We start from the raw sequence: 26,478 nt of genomic DNA, 5'->3' as shown, positions 1-26,478 counted from the left end.
GGAAAAAATTGGGTCTTAAAGGAATATAATGGGGTACTGGTTTGAACATTTCAAGAGACATGGACACCAGCAAAATATTCCTCTTGCAAAAGAGGCAGCAAGTGGAGATATCAAAGCAGCAGGGGGAAAAAAAACTTCAAAAGAGGCTAAAGAACTCATTGAAGCAGCCTTCTCATATGGGATTGTGCTCCTTTGGAAGAGCATGCTCTCACACATGCTCAGCACTTTGCTCCAGGCTCTCCAACACAGCCAAAGATTGCCTTACTCCTCCCCATGAAGCTAAGGCCAAGCACGATTATAAATAGAAGCTTCTCTTTAGCTATCGCTCAGAGAATCTGAGGACAGTCAAGAAATATTTAAAACTGATCATCCCATGATGTGGTAATCAACAGAAAATCCTGGATAACTATATTCTAACCTAATGGATGACGTGATTTCATGACATGGATGAATCAGCAATTTTCATTTCTAATTAGTTTTAATATCCTTGCAATGATGCTGAGAGTCTATCATGTCAAGACAGCAGACAATAGAAATAGAATAGGTCAAAGGCTACTGTGTATTTATTATTAATGCTTCTTCTTAATTATAATGGCTGATGACTGTGTATTTCTGCCCTGCATAGCACCACTGTAAAGCAGCTCCCACAGAGGCTTTCAGAAGCATTATGGAGCATTGAAAAAGTGATAGCCATCTTCAAAGATGACAAGCCCAATGTGAAGCATAGCAATAGATGTGGCCACAAGATTTTTTTAAAATGCTGTGCTTTTTAAAAATGAGTGCTAATCTTTTGAAGAAGCTGAGAATGAAATGTTTACACCAACTCATTAAGCCATGTTATCAGTCATCCAAGACGAAAGAACCCTTGCCTTCATTATTGCAAGCTTTAAGAAAACTCAGACTCATCGGGACATATCAATGGCAGCTCAAACTCTTAACTCACCCATTCCCACAATGTAAGGCCACCATGCAGCACCGTCTTGAGCCTGCTCCATTCAATAGGATGATGAATGAGAGGGCGTATGTTGCCAGAAATGTATCAGGTGGCTAACAATTTGATTCAGCTTTAGATGTTGGAGGTTAGCCAGTGAGGAAGATGGGGCTGATAGAGTGAGGAGGAGGGGAGGAATGATACGATGACCTTGGTCTTCAGAATTTGTCGTTGCAAAATATTTTTGCTCGTTGGATGCTGAATATTGAGCGATTCTGACAAATGAGAGACAGTAAAGGCATTTAAATAATATGCATAAATAATGGGAGATAATCAGTAGAAACCAAAGATAATTTTATCCTCTGATCTTTACAAATATAAGCTTAAAATTATTATTGAATCAGTAAGAAATCTATTTCTAATTGAGTATGGTTAGTGGGTAGTGGTGAAGAGGGAGATGGATTCGCTTGCTGTCAAAACCCTGGTAGTCAAATCACTGTAATACTGTACATTGATCGCTCCAGTATGGATCTGTTTGATTGTTAGTGGCCCAGAGGTGGTATGCTCACCAGTAGGGGTTAAGTTATGTGTTGTATATTTTTTGAGTATGTAATTAAATGATGAGGAAACAGCAGTTGTAATGAATTTGGATTGCCAAAGGTTTTCAATAAGGTGTCATACAGAAGGTGACTGTTCAAGATCAGGATTTCTGGCATAGGAAACAATATATTAAGCATAGATGAATAGAAAACTGATTCAAGATTGTCAGCTCAATTTCAGAAGGCCAACTGAGACTAATGGGGTCAGAGCCTGGGCCTCAACTATTTACAAATTATGATGATGATTTAGGTGAAGGGGTTGAATAGATTAGAGACCAAAATCTGCCAGCAATGCAAAGATAGGTGGAAAGTCAAATTATAAAGAGGATACAGATTCTGCCAAGAGATAGAAACTATTTAAGTGAAAGGGCAAAATATGGTACATGGAGTATGGTGTGGGGAAATATCAGGTCTTCAATTAGTCAGGAAAAAAAATAAAAACTACTATATGGTTAAGTGCAGAGAGCCCACAGCAATAGAGAAGTATTCTTGTGTCTGTTGGTATAGAAAGTACTTAGGAAGCCAAATGAACTATTGGCCCCAATGACATCGGGGATGGAGTACAGAATGAGGAAAATTTTGCTGCAACTGCAGGGTCTTTGTGAGACCACCTGGAGTAAAATGTATGGTTCTGCTCTCCTGGTTTAGGGAAGGATAATCTTACCATGGAGGTAAAACAGCATCCTTTTCATGCCTGAGATTGGAGGGTTGACTATGAGAAATGCTGAAGAGATTGGCCCTTTATTCATTGGAGATTAGATAAATGAGAAATTATAATATTGAAATGTGTAATCTTCCGAGGAGGCTAATGAGAGAATGTTTCCACTCATAGCTGAATAATCACAGAATAAGGCAATAAAGGGAAAGAAATGACAAGGGATTTCTTGTGTCTTAAAATTTGTGATCCTTTGGAATTCTCTATCCCCCAGACTAATGTGGAGGCTGATTCATTCAAAGTGGTGAGAGTTGGTTGTTGAATTGTTAAAGGGGAAGAAATGAAAAGGGATTTCTTGTGTCTTAAAATTTGTGATCCTTTGGAATTCTCTATCCCAGACTAATGTGGAGGCTGATTCATTCAAAGTGGTGAGAGTTGGTTGTTGAATTGTTAGGGAATTAAGGCGGGGTGGGGGGGTTGGGAGAGCAAGCAAGTGAACATGCAGCCACATTGTGACAAGGCATGGTTTACTGAATGCCAGAATGAGTTCAAGGTACCACTTGGCTTCATTTTGTAGCCTTATGTTGGAGGTGAGAAAATGCAGAAGTTGGAAATCTGAAAACTTGATCAAGCTGAAATATAAACTTTTCTTTCCCAATGAAGATTGCTAATAGATTTGATTTTTTTTCATTATATGGCTGCTGGTGTTCTATTCACAGGAAACACAATTCCAGCTTTGAACATCACAAATACTGATGCCTACAGCAGACCATTGTAAAGTGTATTTAAAACGACTAAACTGGATGCTTGGCAAAACTTTTGCAGTTATAAATTTTAAGAAGAATACAAGCAACAAGATGTCTCCATTCTGGAGCTATATAAGGTGGCAAACATTCTGTATTACCAACACTGAGGAAGTTTGCAGACAACACATAAACTGGTGGAGTTGTAGATAATGAGGAAGATTCTTAAACAAATCAGCAGAATATCAACCAATTGGAAATATGAGGAGAGAAGTAGTAGATAGATAATTCTCTTACATGGAACCATGGAACACTACAGTACAGAAATAGGTCAATCGACCCATATAGCCTCTGCTAACTTACTCTGCCTCACCCTACTGATTTGCACCAATAGCATCGTCCTCCATGCCCCTCCCATCCATGTATCTATCCAATTTTTTCTTAAGTCAAAATTGAGCCCATATTCACCACTTCAGCTTGCAGCTCATTTCATTGTCCATTCAGAAATCTGATGGCAGAGGGGAGGAAGATGTCCTTGTGCTGCTGGGTATCCCCTTCAAACATTTCACCCTTCACCCATAACTCATATCCTATAATTCTTGTCCCAACTAATCTCAGTGGAAAAAGTCTGTTTGCATTTATTTTATCTATACCCCTCATCTGTTATGGGGGAGGTCAAATGTAAGATGAAAGTATCCAGTAAATGGCAGGACCTTGAGGAGCATTGAGATGCAGAGGGATCTTGGGGTCCAAGTCCACAGCTTCCTGAAAGTGGCAACACAAGTAGATAGGTGGGAAGGAAGATATAAGGAACATCCGTCTTCTTCAGTCAGGGCACTCAATACAAATGTCAGGAACTCATATTGTATGTGAATAAACTTTGGTTTGGCCACATTTGGAGTATTGTATCTAGTTCTGATTGTTGCATTACATTATGGATGAGGATATTTTGGAGAGGAAACAGAAGAGGTAAATATAGCTATTGGAAAGGATGGACAAAATTTTTTAATTTTACATTTTTTAAAAATTTTTAGACATACAGCATGGTAACAAGCCATTTTGGCCCACGAGTCTGTGTCACCCAATTTACACTCCATTAATATACGCCCCAGTACATTTTGAATGGTGAGAGGAAACCAGAGCTCCCAGGGAAAATCCACACAGACATGGGGAGAATGTAGAAACTCCTTATAGACAGTGCTTGCGCTGGCACTGTAAAGGCATTGCACTAACTGCTACGCCAACCGTGTCATAGATTGATTGTTTTCTCTAAAGCATTGGAAGCTGGACGGAGACAAGTTATAAGTATATAAAATTATAAGAGGCACAAATAGGGAAGACAGTTAGCTTCTATTTCCCCAAGGTGGAGATTTCAAATACTAGAGGATATAGTCTAAAGGTGAGAGAGGAAAAGTTTAAAGATTTACAAGGCATGTTTTTTTACATAATGAGTGACAGGTGCCTGGAACACATTTCCAGGAAAAATGGTGGAAACAGATTCAAAGCAACATTAAAGAGGCATTTAGACAGACGCCATGGAGAGGCAGGGAATAGGGGGACCCTATGCAGAGAGCTGAACCATTTAAATTGCCATTATGGTTGTGCATCAAAGTCCTGTATCTATGCTGTATTGTTCAAAAAATCTATCCATCTTCATGCATGAAACGGAGAAAGTTACCACACTCATGTAATTTACTTATTCTCACTGCTAAGCTATAACTGATATTATCAGAAAAATGAGTCTTCATAACCATTCTTCTTGCCTTCAAAAGTTATTATTTATTTTAAAAATAAATTATAATTTTATTGCAAAAAATCTATTCAAGCCTGCTTTACTGGAATACATTTTATAATACTTCACAGTACAGTTAACGTAGTGGTTAGTGCAATGCTATTACAGCATCAGCGACTCAGGTTTGAAAGCGGTGCTGTCTATAAAAAATGTTCTCTCCGTGTTTTCATGGGTTTCCTCTGGGTTTTCCAGTTTCCTCCCACCTTTCAAAATGTAGGGGGATGGTAGGTTAATTGGTGTATTTGGGCGGTATGGGCTCCTAGGCCAGGAGGGCCTGTTACCCTGTTGTTGGTCTAAATTTAAAAAAATGTAACATTTATATTTGGACTTCTGTTGCAGAATATTCACTCTTTCCTAAATGTGAGTTGTCTCAATGCCAAAAGCATGTGAAATAAAGTAAAGTCAGGAAGAGCAGAAAAATGTGAATCAATTATTGAGAACATAAGAAAGAAGAATCCGAGGTTATCCTGTCAGCTTTCCTAATGAGAACTAAAAATAAGAAATACGAGTTGTGGTGATATGTAATTACACCACTAGGTCACCATGGGTCATTCCGGTGACCTTGTATATAAAGCAGTCCAGAGCTACAGTCTAGCCTCCCAGGATCGTCTTGCAGAGAGACAAGACCTCTTAGTGTACAAATTAGTTTATTAAAGCTGTCTTGTACTCGCACTGCTGGTGTAGTTATTGTCAGTACAATTTAATAAACCAATATGTACACTAAGAGGTCTTGTCTCTCTGCAAGACAAACCTGGAAGGCTAGACTGTAGCTCTGGACTGCTTTATAAGGTCACTGGGATGACCCCTGGTGACCTAGTGGTGTAATTACATATCACCACAAGAGTAAATCCTTTAATTAAAAGACGTGATTATGCATAATCTCCTGCTCATCTTGAGTAACCAGCAGAGAAAAACATGGAAAATGGTTGTAAACTTAGGGTTTTTGCAATAATTCATATGAAGGTATTGCAGACATTGCTGTCAGTGATTAAACTATAGGGCCATCCTTTGACTTAATGGAAAGTGCATTCTGTCCTCGCTATAGAGAAAGCTTCCCTTTATTCATCGCTTTTGCAATTTGGCATCTTTTCAGCAAATCCTTGTTGCTCAATGAATATCCAATCACATTGAAGAATTATGTGATAGCAAAGCAGTAAGCATTGCAGGGAGTGCTAAATTAAGATTGGAATATTTGCATTTAATTAAGCTAAAAGCTGAAATAATTGAATACTTTAAAAGTTAATAAAAACTAATGAGATTTTTTTCAGCATTAGATTATTTGTTGTACAAGTTCTAGCTCAGTATATCATTTCAATTCAGCACTTGCCAAATCCAGTAACTAGTATCTATCAGTCAGGTAAAAAAGCACACACAAACAATCTCCCAAAATAGATGTCCAATTTCCAGCTCAGAAATGTCCACACTGCCTTTTGCAATTCTAGATTCATGTTTACTGAGATGTTGAAAAATCTGGATTTAAGTAGAATGGAAAAGACAGTAGAAAAAAGAGCATCAATAAAATTAAGAAGAGCAATGATTTAGCCTGAATAGTCTGACCTCATAGAAGGACATGAAAAGATTTGAATTAGAGCAGGGGTCGGAAACCTATGCCCCACGATCCAAACTTATCTGGCCCGAAACCAATGCAAAAGTACCATCTGCACATGGCCTGCAGACACACAAGTCAAATTCGCATCACGTTGATTCAAATTCACATCATTTCAAATTCACATCTCATTGAATTACATCGAATTTGCATCACATCGAGTCAGACAGAGCTGCATCGAGTCAGAGTCTGTTTATCAGCAATTGTTCTCAAAAATGAACTACACCAAGAACCACTTGAGAACAAATAAGATGATGTCTTGCTATTGGCATCAAAAACGATGTCACCCAATATAGAAGTGCTTTCAAACAACAAACAAAATCAAGTTTCCCATTGATTGAGCTGCTGTCTGTTTTGGGTTTAGTTATTTTGTTTTTATTGTGACTAATTTTTCTCCTTTTTGACTTTTTTTAAATTCTGTTGTAGTGGCCCACTACCCAGGAGGCAGCCTGATACACAAAGTGGGGGTCAAACGTGGCAATTGCACAAGGCCAGCGCAGGCTAATGGCCTTTACCCTCAGCCTGCATGGCGGGAAAATCGACCCATCAGTGACCGGAATGCTGCCAATGTCACTTCTGCCAACAATGGCAGGAAAACCAGGCCCAGCGGCAGGAAACTGGGCCTATATAAGCAGGGGCAGAGAGTGCAATAAACCAGTCTTGACTATAACTGCATGAGTATGTGTCGTTCTTCCACTCTCTGCTGTAGCAATTTGCTACAATGTCACTTTAATGACTAACTCATGATTTTTGGTGCATTTCCAGATTTGAAGACATCTTCCCTGACCTGAAAGGCATCATCATAATGTTTAGGAAGGAATACGATTGACAGAATTTTTCCTGTGGATTAATTTTTTGATAAATTGTCATCAGTTATGGTTATACATACTTCAAGCAGAGACAATCATACATTTAAATTGCATAATGTTTGTGTTTCAGTATTTATTTTATTATGGGAGCATCAGTGTGGCCTGCCATTCAACCACTGACACACCATCCAGCCCAAGAATGGTTAAAAGTTTCCCCTCCTCTGCACGAGAGGATGAAGCATCTCCCAGAGAAAAGCAAGCAGAATATCACACATAATGTTGCAAAACACTTCTCTCTTTCCAATATTTTTATTTAATTTTACATATATATGCTCATACACAGGTAATAACAAGAATATATATCCAACAAAGTAAATGTATATTAACAAATAGCTGTAAACAACCTATGAAAGAGAAAAAAAAATCTATATAAAACAAAAACTATTCTTATAATCCAACCCTTCCCTTGTGAAGTTATGATTAAACATGTTCCATTAATGCAAGAAAGGAAGGATAACCAAATTGTAAAATGGCATCCAATAATCTTACAAATTCTAAAAATAATTAAAGGATCTCATAAATTTACAAAATTATGGTTCATTACATTAGTAGAGCATCTATTTTTTTTCCAGAGTCAAGCATGCCATCACATCAGATAACCATTGAGTAAGTGTAAGAGGGACAGCATTCTTCCGTCTCATAAGTATCGCTCTTTTCACAATAAGGAGAGCAAAGGTAATGACATGGGATTGTAGCCCAGACAAATTTAAATCAGCTGACTTACTTATTCTAAATAGGGCAAGAAAACGATTAGAAGCCAAATTAATGAACCAAAGACAAGGCACGGAAGATACCTTCCTAATAATTAGAAAGGCGAGAAACATGACCAAAACATGTGAAATAATATACTTTCTTCAGTCTTATATCTATCAAATTTGACAAGAAGCTAGAATAAAATTTTGCCAATTGAACTTTGGAAGTAAACTCGATGTACCACTTTAAATTGCAATAATGAATGTCGGGCACATTGGAAGATGAATTAACCAGTTTCAAGATAGAATCCCATGTAACATCAGAAAATTCTTGTTGAAAATCTTACTCCCATTGTTTCTTAGTTTCATCCAGGAAATTTTCACTAGACATCAATAATAACTCATAGAGAACTGATATCAACATTTTCATATTTGGTTTAAGATTATAAATCTCTGTCATCATTGATTCCAAATCCTGAAGGAATTTTAATACCAAGGAATTTAAAAAGCTTCTGATATGTAAAAATCTAAGAAAAAGTGATGTTTAGTTATTTTAAATTTAGAAGTTAACTGTTCAAAAGAGGAAATATTTTGGTTAATAAAGAGATCTTGGAAAGATTAGATATCAAATTGACCATGGACAAAAACCACAATCTTGAACTGAAGGTTAAAAAAAAAGGAATTAGCTAAAAGAGGACTGATTAATAACAATCTATGCATCCAAAATGCAAAGCACTTTGAAAAGTCTATTAATAATCTATGAGACTACAGAGAAAGATGAATGCTTTTAAGTAGAAGTGGAAACAAGAGGTTAGAGTTTCCTCTTCCTATTTTAGTATAGTGATTATATAATTTCTTCTTGGACAGTTCATCAGACACAAAACTACCATGTAGAAAGGCAAGAGTACGTTCACATGCAAGCACCATCGTCTACTGCTTCCCTACCATATCTCACAACATTGTGACTGTAAAATAGTTGTCTCAAGATCAATATCCTTGACGTGGCCCCCAAAAGCCCCATCGACCCCATTCACTAAGTGAACCACAGCAGTTCAAGAAAGTAGTTCACCTACTCAGTGACAGTTATGCTAGGCAATAAATGTGGACTTTGCCAGTGGCCAATATTGAAGAAATATTCTTGCAGAAGATTGTAAATACGATTGTAAAGAGTGTGGCATTATAGAATTATAAGGACTATATGAGATGGAGAACCACTGGCCCAATTTTGGGAAAAAGGTACAAAATAGGTACTGCATTGAGGAGTTCCTGCTATAGAGAAGTGTAGCTGACTATGATGTGTCTGTCCATTAGTTTTCTCAGCTGCGACCTGCCAGTTTAATTGCCTATTGGTGGGCAGCAGTGATGATTTGTGTTGAAAGGTACTTCAGCTGGGAGCCAGCAGACAATATACATGGGACACAAAGAGTCGAGAGCATCCAACAAGAAACATCCAACACTCCTTGGTGGAGCAACATTGATTGTCATCAAGTTTACAAAAGCATCTAAATGAAAGTTTATGAACCTGCCTGTCTAGCCCCCAATGTTCCTCTAATCCTGTTCCAAACAAATTTGCCTGGTGCGTAAGGTCTCTCCTCACTACATGGCCTACCAACTCAAATGGCAATTTGGGTAGAATAGCATCATAATTATCAAGACCCTGCCAGCCTATGATAGTTGCCCTGCTTTACCTGCTTAAAGAGCAGGTGAACAGTGAGAAAATATTTGGGTCAAAGCATCCCCTTAGGGTGATCAGAACTTTTCCATCTCAAGAATAACAATCTTTGTCTCTTTGAGTGAATCATCTCATAGCTGGAACAAGTCTCTTAAGAGATGTCAACAGGCTCTGCCAGTGGGTAACAGGTCAGACAGTAGTTGTATACAAAGAAGTGACCATCTCTTCATTGAAAATGTAAGCATGACACTGCTTCCTATCGATCTGACACTTTCTGCCAGTTCCAGTAACAAAGATGGATGTGAAAGCAATGTTGGTGTATATGCAAGTATTTTTCCTACATTGTGGGAAAAATGTAATGCTCATCTCACAAAACAATAGCTAGCTGCGGAGAAAAATAGTTGCTGTTTCTTCCCTAAAGTGTAGACAATGCTAGCCAAGCCAACATTATGGTCCAATCTAAAATGTACTGAGCAGCTGGGAATGAGGTTTCTTTCAATCCCTGAGCTCCACATTGTTTCTGGTATCTTACAATTCCAGGGTATTGGGCACATTAAATATCCTGTGATGTTTCTAAGACTGAGTAAGCAAAATGCCAGTGCACATCTTTAAGTGTGTTCGATATTAGTTACAGTGGAATTATGGGCTTTAGCTTTTTACTGGTTTCTCAGCATAATTTGAATTGATGGTTAATTGTCCCTTGTACCAAGATACAATGAAAAGTTTTGTTTTGTGTGCTATCCAGGCAAGTCAATGTGTGCTTAAGTATAGCTAGTCATAGAATAATGAAATAAAGTGCAGGGTGTAGTGTTACATCAGGACAAAAAGAGCAGGCAGGGCATGATGTAACTAGGAGATTGGCAGGATGTGGAGGAAAATGGAGTTAAACTGTGCAGGGATAAAAAAAAATTCTTTACCAATAAGATGTTAATTAAAAAAACAATGAAAACATTGTAAGTTGTAATTGATCTAATTTTACCTCATACTGTCCTATTTTTTGAACTGATAAAAAAAATCCTTTCACTTGCTGAAAATCTCACGCTAAAGATTTCTTGAAGCTGATTCAAGGACCTTTCGAGTTTAAAACATTGAAGATTCTACACAGTATCATATGATTACAAAACATGAACTGCAAGTGTTTATTGTTACAAAGCTAAGAAAAAGAAAAATATTTATAGATAAAAATAGGTAAAGAATTTTAGTATTAAACACTTTGGCAAATAACCTTTGTTGCAGAAAGTCAAAACAACTTGTGCATAAAATCCATTGCTATTCCCAATGATTAAGTTGTAGCCAGTGGGTAGCAAAAATGAATTATCTTTATCAAAAAAAACCCAGACTATCAACTTGGAGGAAGAGAATGTTTTTCATAATTTCAAGGAAGGGCAATTGGATGTCTTTAGATTCCACATTTTCCAGTTATAGAGGTTAAAAGGGGTCTCAGAGTATTATAATAATTTGAAGAGATTCAGAAATTGAAAGCCGTAATAAATGTTGTCCTTGAATGTAAAGGGTCATAATGCTGAAAATGAACTGGTATTCACAGTAGCGAGCTTTGAGCATTCAATACCATTGCAAGCAAATTAATTACCTCAATTAGGAAACCAGCCTCTTACAATTTTGTAATGACAAAAGGAGATATGGAGGAATCCTTAATGAACTGGTATTTGTGTTTAGCTCTTAGCAATGTTTGTCACCTGCACATGAGCAATTGAAAACAAAAATCAAAATTCTGCAATTCATCTTCTGATGAAGATATGAGGGCTGTCTGCAATCTTTCTCCAAGTTTGGTGCCATTCTCCTCTCAGTCTAACCTGACAGCAATGTGGCAGAGAAGGGGAAAGCAGGACTGGATGGGTGGGGCTCAGTGAGACACTCCCTATTTTTGGAACAAAATCTAATAAAGACCTAAAGTCACCTGAGATCATTGAGGGATACAAGAGAAGAGGATCTAAGGTTCCCAGCAGAGACATTTTTTTAATAATAAAAAACAATGCTGGAGAAACTCAGCAGGTCAAACAGTGCATTTTATAGAGCAAAGATAAAGACGCATAACCAACATTGAGCTCTTCATCAAGATATTTTATTTATCATCTTTAGCCATAGTTAAGGTTCAGGAATGCAGGAAGGTGGCTAACATGTCTTTATTTAAGGCAGCAGTTCTCAATCTTCTTCTTTCCACTCACATACCACTTTAAGTATTCCCTATGCCATCGATGCTCTGTGATTAGTAAGGAGTTGCTTAAGGTGGAATGTGAGTGGGGAGGGAAGGTTGAGAACCACTGCTCTAGACCCAAATGTTACTGAAATATTTTGCTTGAGAAAAATTGCCATTGGCCCATTTTCTTTGGAGTTACCAAACTCTGCCCATAACAAGTCAATTAGGTATGATTAAAACAGTATTTTTTTCCTTTCAACCCACATACCACCTTAAGCAAACCCTTACTAATCACAGACCACATTACTCAAAGAGTAATTATAATAATTATAATAATTTGAAGAGAAAATTTTCTTTTGCAAAGAAAAGGTTGAGAACCACTGATTTAGAGCAATAATTCCCAAAGTGGGCAGTGTTGCCTGCCCGTTGGGATGGTGGAAAGATCCAAGTGGGTGTTGAGGAAAAAGAGGGCGGTCAATGTCCACTGAGTTGCTCTGAATCGAGCAGTGTTATCCCCTTACACATTTATCTTTTCCTTGAACAAAAAGCAGTTTTTTTCCAGCAGAGGTTGACATCAAAGAAGAGACTGGCATTGATGAATATAATCAAAACATCTCCCTTGCAAGTCATCAGTTGAAACAAAGACAAACAAGAACCCACATACAGTACACGCAAGGCAAGGAACACACACACTCTGCTCCCTCTGCTGGGCGGTCAGTGATTTACAGTACACCTAATACCAAGAAAGAGGTGTGTGTGTTGTGTGTGTGTGTGTGTGTGTGTGTGTGTGTGTGTGTGTGTGTGTGTGTATGTGTGTGTGTGTGTGTGTGTGTGTGTGTGTTTATTGTTGGGGGGAGGGAGGTTGGCTCTAGGGATGTGGGCTGGCAGCCAAGGGGGCTGTGGCCCCAAAAATGTTTGGGAACCACTGCCTAAGAGGGGTATTGGTCAAAAGTGGGCAAATGGGACTAGCTCAGGTAGGCAACTTGGCAAACATGAACATGTTGGAGGTGCAGTAAAATATATTAAAATAGATTCTTTTTTAAAAAAGAGGCCATATTAAAGATTTTGCTTTGGAGGAACATGTATAATTTGCCACTTTGTCTTGTTGAAAAATTAACCCTCAGAAAATTAATTTAACATTTTATTTTCATGTGTAAGTTATTCCATGGGTTGAATTGAAGTGAATTGTTTACCATCCCAACTTATGTGGTACAGTAAAATGCTCTGTTTGGCTATCGAGGCAAGTCAACTCATATGGTAGATCATTCAACAAGAATAAATAAATTGAAATATGGGGAACAGTGTTACATTAAGTGAAATGCTCCAGGGTACAGAGAAAAGTGCAGTTAAAAACAGTGCAAATCTTTAGCCAGTGAGAGATCCATTTAAAAGATTGATAACAGCAGGAAGGAACTTTCCTGGAAACTGAATGAAGGTTCATGTTTTCAAACCCACAAATCTTGTGCCTGATGAAATGGGGGTGAAGATTGAGTATAACCAAGGTGGGATGGGTCCTTTAAGCTTTCAAGACAGCGAGAGATACTAATGGAGTTGATGGTCTACATGATGACCAGAGCTGTGTTTACTACTCTCTCCTATTTCTTGTGGTCTTGTACCAAGCTGTGATCCTTCTAGACAAGATACTTTTTATGATGCATCTGTAAAAGTTGCTTGGAGACTGCGGAGACATGTAGAATTTCTTCAGGCTTCTGAGAAAGTAGAGTTTTTGGTGTACATTTTTGGTTGTAACATCGGTTGGTTAGGCCAAGTACTAGATGATCCTTACTCCTAAGAACTTAAAGCTCTCCGCCTCAGCACCATAGATATAGACAGAGACGTGTGTTCCTCTCTACTTGCAGAAGTCAATGACCAACTCCTTTGTTTTGCTGACACCATGCCACCTGATTCTCCATCTCCTTCCTATCCTCTGTCGATATTGGGCCATGATAGTGGTGTCCTTTGCAAACTAGTAGATGGAAGTCAAGCACAATCATGAGTGCAGAGGTACTACAGCAAGGGGTTGAGTACACAGTATCAAAGGCCACCATGTTGGCGAATATCATGCTGTTGTCACCAATCCTCCCTGCTTGTAATCTATAGGTCAGGATCCAGCAGCAAGGGGTGGGTGTAGGAGTGGGGAGAGGGTTGGTGCTGATACCTTGTCTCAGAGTTGTTGGATGAGTTTATTTGGGATCCTGATGCTGAAGGTAGAGATGTAATCAATAAATAGAAATCTGAGATAGTTGTCCTTATAATCCAAGTGTTCCAGGGCAGGGAGATGGCATCCCCTATGTTGTCACAGGCCTTAGGGCGATGCTCATTGAGGTATGGTGTCTTGCTTTTCTTTGGTACCAGGATAATAGTGCATTTGTTAATGCAGGTGGGAACATCAGTTTGTAGCAGTGAGAAGTTAAAGAGAGGTACATGCCCAAACCTACCAGCACAAGAAATCCCAGCCAGTGTTAGTCCAATATCTGGAGCTGCATTTCATTTATTTTATCATTTACAATGCAGCATGATAGAATGTCCTTGTGGCCATTGAAACCCATTCTATCCAATTAACCTACCAACCATACATTTTTGGAGGGCAGGAGGAGACCAGAGTGCCCAGAGGAAACCTATGCAAATACAGGGAGAATGTACAGATCCTTACAGACAGCACCAGATTTGAACCTGGGTTGCTGTGCTGTAATAGTGTTACGTTAACCATGCTGTGCAATGGTCACGATCCATGGGTAATAACTATGGAAAATGCATTTTTTAAACTACTTCCGGCATTGTAACCTTGTGTTCCTGGAGCCCAGAAAGTCACAGAAACAAAATCCAGTTTAATTGTGATATATACTACCATCAACTGGTCACACTCTGAAATAGCAATCTTGCAGTTCACCAGTAAAGGGTCTGTATTTACTATATGCTTTATATTACAAAAACACCATTGATCTCTCTCACACAAACTGGGGGTCATCAAATGGAGAGAAAAAATAATAATTCAAGGAATCTGTGGAAAATTGCAATATCCCAATTGACTTTGGGGACTCTCTGACTGCGGTCATTCAGTGTGCCAAAGGTACACTCAGGATGGTGAGAGCCTCAGGTCCATGCATTGGAAGGAGTATGGAGCCCTTCTGACAGCTGTTTCTGGGTGTCTCTCAGTATGTGTTTGGAATAATGCAATCTGGATTGATGGCACCACTTCTGAAAATTTAATTCATACATGAAGGGCAGACAAGGGATCTGCAACATTGTAATTAAAATCTGAAACTAGAGTTTACTGCATGTGTTGTGAGATATTAGTGAAGAGTAAATACCTCTGCTCAGAGATCAATTTTTAAAAATCCATTGCAAAGACCATAATTGAAAGGTGCATGACAAAGGTTGTGGATGTTGTTAAGCTGGAATTTCCTGCGATAATGTGTCCATGGTGTTGTCCTGGTTGGCCCTCTCATAGGACACCACTACTAGGACACCAGAATAGGTGTCCACCATCGTCAATATGAGGGCTTTTTGGCATGGGAGAGGGGCAACATAGTTTATTTGTCAGACTTGGCCGCTCCCGTGCCATGCTAAATGTGCCTCAGTGTACCTGTTGGCCATCCCCACAGTTTAACCTGCTGGCATGTGGGGCAATTGTCTATCGCTGTCCGTGCCACCCCCAAGCACTCTGCCCACCATAACATTCCATCAGACTCCAGATGACCGCTCTTCCTGTGGGCCTATGTTGCCTGGGCACTGGAATCTACATCATTGGAGCAGATGGAGGCTGTGCACATTTGCACTGCATGGTCCACGGCAGCATTGTGAATGGCCTCTGCTATGTCCCTGTTGGTGTGAGCATCCACATGGTGGACTGTGAGTGCCCTTTGTCCAGCTTGCTCCCAGATATACCTCCAGTACTGCTGACCCCATACTGGGCGATTGCAGATCTCCCATCCCGTATCATACCAACAAGGCATTCAAACCACCATCCTATTCGCCACTGCCCCTGAGTCCATATAGATATGGAGCAGACCTGTTGTTGATTACATTGTGAGTGCTACCTCTGAGATTGCTGGATCCCCCCATTCCTTCCTGAGTTAGGGACTTACCACTGTGTGGGTGTAGCGCCACTGCTCGACATAACTGCTTTTCATTGACTGAACAGGAACACAAGGTTACAATGCCGGAAGTAGTTTTAAAAATGTATTTTCCATAGTTATTACCCATGGATCGTGACCAATGCATAGCATGGTTAGTGTAACACTATTACAAACAAAGTTTGCTGCTGTTCCTCTTTAGTGAGGAAGTCGAATGACTGACCCCAGGATACAGGGGAGGGACCAAGGATGGGGACTTTGGGAAGGGGATTATGATTCTCAGGGAGGGACATGATTTTCTTGTGCAGCCTGCTGACTCCTTTTGGCCCTTTCTCTGCCCAGTTCACAATATACCACTGCCACTTAATAATAGAGGAATGCTGCACATGTCCCTCTTTATGGGTGGGATCGGAAGATTTAATCCCCTTCATAATGGGCAGGTGAGGCCAGAGTATAATGGTCTCAGTGGCCGTTTGGTCCTCAGTGGTGAGAAGAGCCAAACAGCATGGCAGAAGCTGGCATTCGAAGGAGTTGTAGCAGGAGGCAGGCTTTGTCCAGAAGCTGAGTGGAACTCTGTGGCCATTAATTTTCTGCCAGTGGCTCCACTGGGCTCTTGTGTTGGCGGCTGAGACCTGGAGTTCAAAGGGGATGCCAGTCTGTCAGGAGGCTAGTGGCAAGTTGGTCTGCTCCGAGCCCCAGTGAAATGGCGTCTTCTTCCTGGAGACAGCATACAGTGGGCGCAGCAGTATGGTAAGATGATGTGCTGCCACCACTAGCCTAAAAGGCCAATGGAACTGTGTTTCAGCCTTGTTGATGGGCAATGCTGAGTTTAAAATTTTATCCTCTGTGATATCCCTCTGACATGAGTGACACTGGATTCCCAGGAAGAGGACCATCTGGCTGGGACCCTTTACTTTCTCCCAATTGTTTGCACAGCTATGAGCTCAGAGCACAAAGATGAGAGAGTCCAGTGCTTGAGCTATGGTCTCTTCTCTGGGGCCCTGGATCAGAATGTCAATGATGTAATGACATATCGATAGCAGGGGGAAGAGTAATTTTTTTAGGTCGTGGGCTATTAACTTGTGGCAAAGGGTGGAAATATGGAGATATCCCTAGGGGAGGCAACAAAAAGTGCCACTCCATGGGAAGTCAAATTGATCCTGGGAGTAGGGGGTTAAGGTGGTACAGAAGAATGTATTGGTGAAGTTCACCATAGCATGCCAGGGTTGGTTGTGTCTGCCCGCGATATCCTCGACCAATGTGACCATGTCAGGAATGGCTGCAGTGATGGTGGAGGAGGGGGGGGGGGGGGGGGGTTAGTGGAATTTATTTAATTTGTGGTCATCTATTGTCATTCATTGCGTGCCATTTTTCTTGCAGATGGGCCAGACTAGGCTATTGTAGGGAGACACAGCAGGTCTGATCACCCTCTCATTGAGGAGAATATCAATCACTTATGCAATCTCCTCATTGTCTCCTGGCTGCCAATACTAATGGGTGAAGACTACCTGGGGGGATGGGGTGGAATGACCAGGTGAGTCCCTTGAGCACATTCATTCCCAGAATGCACGCAGTGAGGCTGCTATCAGGTCCAAGATGGGGAGGCTCACTGTCGATGGAGGGGCGGAGATTTTCTGTTAGAGAGGATGGAGGGCCCTAGTCTCTCTAAACTAATTTGGGGCCCCCTCCACCCGGGGATAATTGTGTGTTCTGCCCTGGTGTCAATCAGCATCATCCAGCACGGATGTTTCCCATATCCCAGTAAATATCCGCTGGAATAAATTGCCTCAGGTCACCTGGGTGGGACAGAACCACTGAGCGAATCCACTGGGGTCCCTGACCTCCAGCAGATTTCCACACAGTGGGGGGGTGTCTAGTGCAATTGTGTGCTATTGTTGGCGATTTCCTATTGCACCAGTGAGATAACATCTGCCCTGAGGGCAGCAGGGGCCACCTTAGCTAAGAGAAGTCTGCGTAATGGGGGAGGGGCATGATGGGCTGCACATAGTGGGCGGCATGGTGGGCAATGTGGGTTTTCATGTCTTTATCCCATAGTACTCCTGCCACATCACAAACATGGCGGGGTAGAGATGCTATGTATGTGGGCATGGTCTACGCCAACACATGTTAGGGCATAGATCATCTTCTGAAGTCAGGACGGATGGTGGTACTAAGTGCTCTGCCAAGTCAGAGGATGCCCTGATGCCCTCAGGGAGATTGTTCCTGGGGCCCCCACTGTAGAGGCTAGTAATGAGGTCCATTCGCTATTGACCCTCATGCCCTCTTGACAGTGAGCCACTACAGTTGGCACATCAGGTCCCACTCTAAAAGGGTGGGGAACCCGAACTGCACCACAGTCACCAGCCAATCCCACAAAGTGGTCCCTTCATCAATCCCTTCAGGCAGCACTCACAGGGAGTTGTTGATCATCTGCTTCACAGACAGACTGCCCAGAGTATCCATGCAGCTAATACTGGCCTGATGCTGGCAGTATCTGTCAGCTCAGCCAACTTATTGGTGGAGTGTAACGGGCCTCTACAATCTCATACCAGTCACTCACCCATCTGCTCAGACTCTCTCTCCGTTCTCGACAATCTACCAATGTGGAAGACCAACTTGGTGGGTTTGGGAGCATTTGGTTACCAACCCAACTTGCAAGATCTCTGGGACTCAACAGAGGGTTGTGGGGGGGGGTGGGGGGGGGGGGAAGGCCACATATAATCGGACTCAGCCTCCTCAAAGTCATTATTGTCCTACCAGACATCCCCATCTCCCGACCACACATCACTCTCTTCCCCACTCATGATCGATGGGCCACCTGAAGCTGCCACATTTGGACTAGCTGGCAGGCAGCTTCAGTGTACCCAGCCTCCAATGTGCCCTGGCAACCTTTAGTGCTTCCTGCAAGGAACCGCAAAGGAACTTTAGTGATTCAATATGTTCATGTTTCTGGACACCCTGATTACTTAAATCGGACAATACCCCACTGGCTCCCCCTCAACTTCTCCTGGTCTTGGGAAACCCCAATTCCTCCTGGATGGAGACCATGTGGTGTCCTATCTTCTTTCCGTGGGGGTCCAGCATGTTGATCCATTGTAACAATCAAAAGTAACTTCACTGAACACACAGGAAACAAACAGGGGAAGATGTCAAATGATACATAATTACTCTGCTATTAAATAACTATATAGACATTCACATCAGACCCAGGTTGGACTCCAATACTTGTGGCCACCTATCTTCTACACCACACATGTCAAACTCTGGCCTGCGGGCCAAATTTGGCCCGCGATATAATTATATTTGGCCCGCAAGATCATTTCAAAAATGATCTCGCCCTGCAGCGAGAGCCGATGCTGTTTTTTGGTAATGTCACCCCCACCATCCTCCCCCTTCATTGCACATCCTTCCCCATTGTAACACGAGAAATTGTAACACGAGAAGTCTGTCAATGTCATCAGCCGGCAAGCCAGTTGGAAGGCTCCCCGCACAACCAGTCACTTCTCCCACCTGTCAAGCGGTGCGGTGGATTGGCGAGCGCCTGTGATTTCCTGTCGGCGTGACGGACATGGCAGGCTGCATACGGCCCCCGGGCCGTGCGAGCCCCACGCAACTGGCACCGGACGGCCCTTCCACAGCGCGAGCGCACTTCTCCCGGTCGCCACGGCCTTCAGCGCTTGCACTTCAGGGACGGCTGGTTCGGCCCTGCACGTGAAGAGAGAGATGGTGGCTGTCCGCAAAGGCTGATCGGCAGCGCGCTGGGCCTGAGTGGGTGGGTAAGCAGGGGTGGGCGGAGGGTGTAGGTGAGGAGTAATGGGCAGGGGAAGTTATGGTGGTGCGAGGGGAAGTTAGAGGGAGGGATGAGTAGAAGGAGGGGTGGATAGGGAAGAGGTAAAAGGGGAGGGGAAGGGCGAGTAGGGGAGGGGTGATTAGAGGGTGAGAGACAGGTAGAGGGAGGAACAGGTTGAGGGGAGAGGCAGTAGAGGGGCGTGTATAGGATGGGGTGGGTAGAGGCAGAGCGAGTGGAGTGAGGGGTGAGTAGAGGTTATGTAAAGGACTGGTCAGGTAGAGGGATGGTGGGTCGAGGGTGAATAGAGGCCTAGAGCCTGAGGAGTGAGCAGGAAATGCTGAGTCCTGATGTAGGCCAAAATGGACACAGCCTGTGAATGCTGACTACATCTCCACAGGGACCAAATATGTTTCCCTCAGGTCAAGCAAAGGGTGAACTTGAGCTACCTACTCCTGACCTGTAACATTATCCTCCTAAAGTTATATCCTAAAGTTTAACATTACATATGTTGAAAGAAGAGAAAACATGCAGATGTTGTTGAAATTTTTCAATAAATATTTAGTTCGGCCCTCGACTTAGTCCAAGTTTTTAATTTCGGCCCTCCGTGAATTTGAGTTTGACACCCCTGTTCTACACGAATCGAAACTGTAGCACATCGAATAACTCAAAAACGTTGACTCAAACCAAGGCTTTTATTAACAAAAGAATGAAGTGTAGTACATCAAGGTTGACCAGTCCAGACTGACCTGGGTTTGGTTAGGAGTATCCCTTTATGACCTACCAGTAGTCGTGGCTATGGCTCTCAGCCAATCACTATTACTATATGTAAATATATACAAATATCTACATTGACTCCTATACTGGTGGCTGCTTACCCTACCACACTCTCCCATGTGTGCACACTCAAACACACTCCCGATTCCCCGTACCAACGTGTGGCTGTCTGCAAGCACTGACCTATGCAGTACTACAGCTCAACTTCTGTGTAGTGCACACATTACCCACGACTCCTCCAGTGATTTCCACAGTAGCAACCTCGGATTTGGACCAAGAGGCAGAGAGAAAGAAATGTGGTGTGCATCAATATTTTATACTTTTCTGAGCATCTGGCCAATTATGACGCTGAGTCATTTAAATGAGCCAATGGTAAGGTATAAAACTAATGGGTGGCCGGAGTCCAACCTTGATTGGCAGGTGATGCGACTTCTGAATAAGTTTCAGGCAGGGAGGTCACGTGACACTCCACAACCCACAATGTCCAGACAGAGAGGCCACACATTCCTCCACAGTGCACATATATCAGCTTTACACTCCACTTGTCCACAATATGAACACACAAAATAAAGAAGAGATAGAACATTTTACCCCTTGAACTTTCTGCATCATTCAATAAGGTCTTGCCCAATATGATATTGGCCTTATTCTCCATAACACTCAGCTTCCCAATCATTCTAACTTGTCCGTTTTATCCCTGAATCTATTCAAGCGTTCCGCTGCACATCTCTCTGGTGTAAAGGATTCAAAAGATTCATGATCTTCTGAGGGAAGACATCCCTCACTCACCTCTGACTTAAATGATCAGCCTTTTATAGTAAAATTGTGTTCCTTACTCGGAGATAAATGCACTAGGATCCTTTCTTTATCTACCCGTCATTCTAATGAGTTGTCACCCAACCTGTCAAACTTGCTTCATGCATAAACCCATTTATTTCAGGAACCATTCCAATACAATGAATGGATCCTTTCAGATGTATCAGCCCCAGTTTTAATATTCCATTCTCTTTTCAAAAGGACCGACATACAATTGAATTTTTATACTGGCAGGACTCAAATGAAAGTACTTCAGTCCTGCTGCACAACAGGCCGTGTGTAATGGACATTTGTTGGCCTAGAATTGTTAGGCTCCCGATGTTTGCAGTGTTGCAGGTTATTTTAACAGGTCTGTAGTTACAGAAATATAAATTTAGCATGCTAACAGTAAGAGATATATTCAAACATTATTTTCCTGTGATATATTTTGTGGATAAGTTGGCTGTGACAATATTATGTGACCCTGAATGCTGATGCATAATATTGTCTTTACTCCCAACTCTTGCAATTGCCATACACTTCTGACCCTGATGGTGGCCTCTTACTGAATAAGAGGGCCAAGTAGATAGGAGGAATCATTGCAGTACTGATAACATTTACAATGTCTGACTGTTTGGTGAATTCCTGTCAAAAATCAGATGGGAATTTTATTAAACACAAAGTTCATGTACAAACTTGGATTAAAAAGAAAATGATGAATGGTCAAGATTTAACATAGTGTTATGTACAGTGGAAACTTGGAACTATTTTATGCTGGCTCAGTGAGACACATTGTGGAAGCCACATCACACTGAGTGGTGAGCATGCTCAGTACAACAGTGTATTCGTACATGACCAGCAGCCTGAGATGTGAGTAAAAGATTGTGCTGTAAACTTACAAGCTTCTCTGAGTGTTTATTAAAACCTCTGATGGTACAACCGAGGACATAACTTGGTGGCAGCGGTGGGATTGACAGAAACCCACATCAGATAAGGAAAAAAATCCCTATAAACTAAAATAAACACAAAGAGAAGGAACAAAGGGAAAAAGCAGCATTACCTGACGACCAGAGCTGGAGAAGAAGATGGCCGCAGCAGCAGCAGCGTTGCACCCAGACATGGACGGGGAAGCCAACGACGTCATAGAGACTTTAAAAAAGTTCAAGCTGAAGTGCAACCTGGCATTCAAAAGTCTCCTCAAGGGAATCACACTAGAGGAAAAGGGTAGTTACATCCTTCTTTGGACGGGAGAGTGAGGACTAGGCCTGTCTAATAGCTGGGAGCTGGCTGAAGGGGAAGAAAATAACCCAGAAAGGATATTAGAAAAATTTTCATCTCATCTGGAACCGAAATCCAACCATAGAATAAAGCGATATGAGTTCCAGGAATTAAAACAAGAGCCTGATGAGTCAGTAGCTAATTTCCTCACAAGGTTAACGAACATTGCAGCAAAATGCAAGTTCAAAGAAATAGAGGAGAGAATAGTCGACCAACTAATCTGGGGAAGCGCTCATCCTGAAGGGCAGAAAGGTCTCATAGGAAAAGACAGCTTGGAACGAGCAGATGCCATAGACACAGCTGGAGCCTTCGAGGCCACTAGGAGGCAAATGCAATCCCTCTCCATCCAGGCCAACATGCAGCATAGAGATAGAAGGGTTGATGCCATAAAGCACATGCAGAGAAAGTCGCAGACAACTGAGAACTGCAGGGAGCGCGGCAGAATACACCCCTTTGAAGACTGCAAGAAATGCCCTGCATATGGTTCGAAGTGCAGGACCTGTGGGAAGGTCAATCATTGGGAAAAGATGTGTAGGTCCGACATGAAAAGAGAAAGAAACCAAGAATACAGAAGGAAAGTGCACCATGTCAAGGGAAGTGACAACAGTGACCCCGACTCACTGATGCTCAGCATTGAAACAATACTCCTTCATGAGATGTCCAAGAAAGGGAAGGGAGAAAAAGATGAATTGCACACCACGATCCAAGTTAAAAGAAAGATCAGAAACGAACCAATAACATTCAACTTGAAAATAAAGTTGAATACTGGAACACAAAGCAACATCCTCCCACTTAGTCTGTACCGCCAAATGTTCCCTGAGTACATAAAGAATGGGTACCTGGAGGAAGGCACACTAGAAGCTGCAAATGTCACGCTCACAGCCTATGGTAGACCCGTGATTAAACAACTAGGAAAGGTCCAAATAAAAGGCAAACATTGTGGTGGTACACTACCGGCCTACTGCAGGGGGCAACCTCTGTACCTGCAGGAGTGTAAGGGGACAGGACAACACCTGGCTGGCTGTCAATCATTCGGCCTGAAGGGATCAAGCCCCACCCGGTCGGGTGTCAATCACCCTCCAGGATATAAGCCTGCGCTGGCCTCCCAAAGCTCACTCAGAGTTACTGCAGCTACAGCCAGCCTGATTCTGTGGAAGTCTTTGTGGATTAAAGCCTGTTGTACAGTTTTTACCTTGTGTGTGTCTGATTCTGGCTAACAGCACACCACAATTTAATCCACAAAAATTTCCCACGGCTGCCATGGAAAAACTCCTGAGCGCAGGGAGCCTGGAAGTCGACCCATGCCACCTGGAAGCCCAGACACACTTTAAGATCTAGCAGCACACAGTCGAGGCAATCATCGAGGCACACAAAGGCGGAATCCTGGACTCAGATCGGTAGAGGTTGGTCCTACTCCGGTCAAAGCTGGGTCCCCACGCCTTCCAGGCAACCAAAGGCTGCTCCACATACAAGACCGCTATGGACACTCTCGAGAACTTGTACAAGGCCCCCATGAATGCGGTCTGTGCAAGGTATCTCCTCAGCACCCAAGCCCAGAAACCCAGGGAGACGGCTGAATCTTACCTGGGACACCTGCGAGAGTTGGTCTGACCGCGTCTGGCTGAACCCGGGGTGAGTGCAAAGGAGGTCAAAAGGTTGATCCAGGATGCCTTCATCTGAGGGCTATGCTCGAGGGCCATCCAGCAGAAGCAGCTGGAAGACAATATCTATACCCTAACCAAGACAGTGGAAGTGGTACAAACCCTGGAAGTGGCAGCCCATGCACATCGAAGCCTTCAATTCCAGGGTCCCCCAGGCTCCCTCATGGTCCTCTCAGACTGCAGCTGCAGCCCCAGACTGAGCTGGGGAGGAAAACGTCACTGCGGCAAGCGCCCGGTGCCCCTGTAAGTACTGTGGATCCTGGTGTGGGTCAGACTGACGATCACACCAAAACTGCTCAGCTAAGAACCAGTATTGTTCCTGATGCAGCAAGAAAGGCCACTTCGCTAAAGTGTGCATCTCAAAACCAGCCAGCAGCTCAGTAGCCCTCTATTACCTCCCCACCTCCCCTGCAGACCACTCCACATGCGCGTGCCGGACGGTGCCATTGTCCCCACTATGACTTCCTCCTTCTCTGACCTCAATGGTGCAACATCCGGCCCCGCCAGTGACTGTCGCAGCCTGTGCCCCAAGCACCTGGACCAATCCCCACCCTCACCTGCATCATTCACCGAGAACTACAGTGATGTCACTTCTGGCTCATGGTGTGACATCACTTCCAGCTGACATAATGATGTCACTGCCACCGGCCATGTTGACGTCACTCCCCCCTGGTGCAACAAACATGGCTGGGGAAGGAGGCCAGCCACGCAGCAGGCCCCCACGTGCCACCGTCATCTTGGGCCAGGCAGCCACTGACACGGAGGGCCCCCGATGATGTTGAGAACAACGTGGTCATCACAGGCGGTCACCAGGCTGCTCTACTGATGCTCCCCACACCTCTGGATGCCATCAGCTATCACACGCCGCACCCCATGACTGATGTCGACATGGTCAGGACGAGCAATGATCAGGCCGCCCTACTGACGCCCTCCATGCCTCTGAATGCCATAAATCGCTATGCACAACCGGAGAGCGATGACTCCAACTCCGAGACGATCCTGACGACCACCACACTGACCAGGGACATCTCTCACAACCTCGGGTGCTCTATGATGGACATGCAAGTCAACAGGAAGGTAACGAAGTGCCTATTCAACAGTGGGAGCACAGAGAGCTTCATTCTCCCGAGCGTTGCCCACACCCTGAGATTAAATGTCCACCCCACCACCTGCTCGATTGTCCTCGCCGCCAAGGATAAGACTGTTGGTACCCTCGGGTGCTGCTCAGCCGATATAACTATGGGAGGGGAGACTTACACAGGGTTCAGGCTCCTGGTCATGCCCAAACTCTGTGCCCTAGTCCTCCTGGGCCTAGATTTCCAGTGTCACCCTTGCCTTCGGGGGGCCCCAACTTCCACTCACATTACACAGCACGCCAACCTACCAGCTCCGGCCAACCTGCAGCCTCTCCACACTGTGCATCACCCCACCAGTGCTCTTCCCACATCTTGCGCTAGGCTGCAAACTGATCGTCGCCAGAAGTAGGAGGTATTGTGCCACAGACAGAGACTTTGTCAAGGTGGAGATGTGGCAACTCCTGGAGGAAGGTGTCATAGAGCCCAGTAACAGCTCTTGGAAAGCCCAAGTCCTGGTGGTCAAAGGGGGAAGTAAGCCAAGGATGGTCATGGATTACAGCCAGACCATTAACCAGTACACCCAGCTGGATGCCTACCCCCTGCCGAGGATCGCCGACATGGTCAACAAGATAACCCGCTACCAGGTTTACTCCATGATTGACCTGAAGTTGGCATATCACCAAATCTCCATCCACCCGAAGGAGAAGCCCTACACCGCATTTGAGGTGGACAGGCGCTTGTACCAGTTCCACCGAGTTCCCTTTGGGGTCACAAATGGGGTCTCCGTTTTCTAGCAGGAGATGGATCGCATGGTAGACCAGCACAAGCTGAAGGTGATGTTCCCGTACCTGGATAGCGTCACTATCTGCAGCCATGACCAGCAGGACCACGATGCTAACCTGGAGAATTTCCTCCAGGCAGCTAGGGAGCTGAACTTCACTTACAACAAGAAGTGTGTGTTTAGTACCACCCGCCTCGCCATCCTGGGATACATCGTGGCCCATAGAGTTGTTGGCCCAGATCCAGAAAGGATGCGCCCATTAATGGAGTTACCTCTCCCCCTCCCCACGCTAAAGGCCCTCCACAGGTGCCTTGGCCTTTTCTCTTATTACTTGCAGTGGGTCCCTCGCTTCTCAGACAAGGTTTGCTCACTGGCTCAAGCTACAACTTTTCCCCTCCCACCCGAGGCGTAGGCAGCCTTCATCCGCATCAGGCAAGACATCGTGTATGCCACAATGCAGGACGTGGATGAGGACTGCCCCTTTCAGGTGAAGAACAATGCCTCCAAGGTAGCCCTCACTGCTACCCTCA

The sequence above is a fragment of the Narcine bancroftii genome, chromosome 6 (assembly GCF_036971445.1).
Source record: "Narcine bancroftii isolate sNarBan1 chromosome 6, sNarBan1.hap1, whole genome shotgun sequence".
Lineage (NCBI taxonomy): Eukaryota > Metazoa > Chordata > Chondrichthyes > Torpediniformes > Narcinidae > Narcine > Narcine bancroftii.
Note: the sequence above shows the minus strand (reverse complement) of the source record.